This window comes from Atta cephalotes (assembly GCF_000143395.1).
Source record: "Atta cephalotes unplaced genomic scaffold scaffold00006, whole genome shotgun sequence".
Lineage (NCBI taxonomy): Eukaryota > Metazoa > Arthropoda > Insecta > Hymenoptera > Formicidae > Atta > Atta cephalotes.
Window position 1 is genome coordinate 6211442 of NW_012130070.1, and position 3240 is coordinate 6214681.

Consider the following 3240-nt stretch of genomic DNA (forward strand, 5'->3'; position numbering starts at 1 on the left):
CTCTCTCTCTCTCTCTCTCTCTCTCTCTCTCTCTCTCTCTCTCTCTCTCTCTCTCTCTATGTTAAATTGTTTTCTCAATAAAATATTTTATTTTATACTTTCGTTCTAATTTTTCAAATATTTGAAAATATAGAAAATTTCAAAATGTTATTAAAGCATGAAATTTTTTTTAAATCAACGAAAAGTTATGGAATTTTAGAATGAGGAATTGTGACAACTGCAGAAAATACTTGTGCATATTTCGAAAAGACAACGAATTTATACAGTAAAGAAAGAGATTAAATGAGTATCCTCCAAGATTGATTTCATAGTTAAAAGCAATTGATTTAATCTTTCAGTAGCTTAAAAGGTAAGTATATGAATAAAGTGTAGAAATAAGCGAGATGCTATTAATATAGGAGAAAAAGAATAGATCTACAAAGTTAATTTTGTCATATTGACTACATTTTATTGTAAGTTCTGTAATGCAATTGCTCTATATTGCCGGCTTTCAACGGGAAAGGTATTGAATTGTGTAATTGGTTTACTCATTTTTAATACGGGTCGTGTACGAAATATAAATAATCCGGGCGAAAAGGAGCTATTGAACATAGCGAACGCAAATGAAAAGGAGAAATGAGCCGATACGTCGTTAATAATCTAGCTTGGAAATTCAATGTCGATAAGTGCCGGCTGGTATATAGACAACGGCATTTGGTATACATAGCCTTTCTATTCTCCGTGATAACAAGATCGCCATTTTTATCGAGTATTTATTTCTCTTTTTTTCCATCCTCCTCCAACGATGGATGCTTCTACGAGCTGTTGTTTTTTGGCTGGACATTTGCACGATTCGCTTAAGCGAATTGCATTCGACTACGACATGGTCGTCACTGACGTTATCACTGTTCTCGTTGTTGTTGACATTATTCTCTTTAACTAATACGAGAGGACCATCGAGTTTGGTTCGATAGCGACGGGGATTAATAGTTGGCGGTGATACTGCTCCATTTCCCTCACTCCTCCTCTTCTATATTTTTCTGTCCACATTTTTTTTCCACCTGCCATAGACACGAGATTGTACGTTAATAAAAAGCTGTACGCGAACGAATGAACGAGCGAACAAATCGACGTGATAATTAATGACAGAAATAAAGAGCGAATTTTTATTCGAAAAATGTTCGCCATTGCCAGACGTTATTACCCGTTTAGTGATGTATGAGTTGTAAGCTAACGTTCGTCATGCAACAACCTCACGTCGTCGAATCAAACGGCATTAATTCTATGACTGTGCATGCGGTCGCGTGACGGTATTTTCCACGCATATATAGGTGATTTTGGGAATTTTACTTCGCGCCACGCGATCGCGGTATATTATTTATGGCGCCATATTACGTTTACTGATTTAATCATTACGACGTTAATAATGAATGATTTTTTGGTGGAACGGTTTACGGAACATTATTATAATATAAACGCGCCGCGAAATTCGCGGCCAAAATTCGCGACTGAAATGATGCTGATCGCATACATTGCAAATGTCGTTCTTTTGATTGTGGCGCGGATACATATCGGGCGATGAACCGACGAGCGTATTTTACACGCCCGCCATATTCAAAGATTAATATTATATCCAAACATCCGGCGCAGAATGAATTTACAGAATTCAATGTCCGTAGCAGGTACGTAACTCCGATACATACCGTCCGGCATTAAATTTGTATCGCTCTCGTTACCGGTACTTCTGCAAAACTCCATTGTATTTCATTCGTAATAAATGGTTCGCGCTGTGTGACGATAAACACGAGTCGTGCGTTATAAATGTGTCCGTTTGTTTAGAGATAACATCGTCTGTCGTGTACATGTGTTACGGATAAAGCGTTGTTATAATCACGTATCTAAAATCATGCGAAAAATCCGACAATAATCAATTTTGATATTTTTCAATTACTGCGTATTTCAATTATTGCGAGAGGGAAAGGACGAAACGCGATTCTCTCGCCAAGGGCGAATCGCGCCCGAAATGAAAATGGTCCGCGTTTGCGATTGTGTGCTTATGGCTGTCGGAGCCTTTTGATCCCGGTCGGAAAAATCGAGGTAGCCTGATAAAAGATTCTCGGCCAATTACGCGAATTCGATGGGGGAGATGTGCGTCCTTTTGAAGGGATAATTAGTACGATGATAACCCGGCGAAGCATGGTATAATGAAACGAAAACAGCAGCGCCTGGGGTGTGCGAGGGCTGGGCCACCACCCGCGGCTACGAAATTGCACGGCCACCCGATATAATATTCCCTCTTTCGACCACGGTGGGATTGATTGTGTTTATCTTTCATTAGGAGTACCGACGGAATAAGGGGTGGGAGAGGGAGAGGGACTGAAGCTGTGAATAATGAATCACGCGATTCTCTACCATATATCGGACGTGTACCCTTCGCAAAATCATAACAGACAAGAAGGCGACCCTCATCCGAGTCATCTGGACGTCTCATTGTTTCGCTATAACACGTATTTCAAGCGAAAACGGCAAATAATAACGATATATTGCCACATAACGATGAACGTATTCCTATCTTTTTCGATCCGTTATTTTGTTTTAAAACTGCGAGATTTATAAAAAAGAGAGGAAAAAGAAAACGTTAAATTTTATATTATAGAATCTGTTTATTCTCTGGTTAGCTTTCAAAATAAGCTTCTACCGTGATAAATCTCTTCGCCATATCCTTTCCTGTTCTCAAAAACTCCTCATTTCTCAATTACTTGTTATTTCTCTATTTGATTACGCTGATGTCTACGTTCCGGCTCTTAACCAATATCTGCTAAATCGTGTACAGCATATCCAAAATTCTTGTCTCTGCTTCTATTGTGTTCGTAAATACGACCATATATCTCCGTATTACCAAAGATCTGGCTTAAGATTTGACAACGTTTTATTTCTCCACCTGCGCTGTCTTGTATTTTCTCTCCTTCGCTTCAATACTCCTCTATTTCTGCAACGTTTCCTTCAGTTGAACTGTGAACATCATTCTTCTTTTAACATCATTTTTCCCTCTTGTCATCAGATATCAAAAGATTACTTATTCTTCCCTATCTTTTCTCGGTCCACTAAGTTCCGTGCCACTTTCTTCTACATCTCTGCCATAAATATTTTAATCCCTTTCCTGATTCAATAAAAATCTCTCTTTCTCTGTCCTCCTTTCGTTCCGCTGCCTCGCGTTTCATCGCGTCATTCACAATATTTAAACGAGACTGATGTAATTGG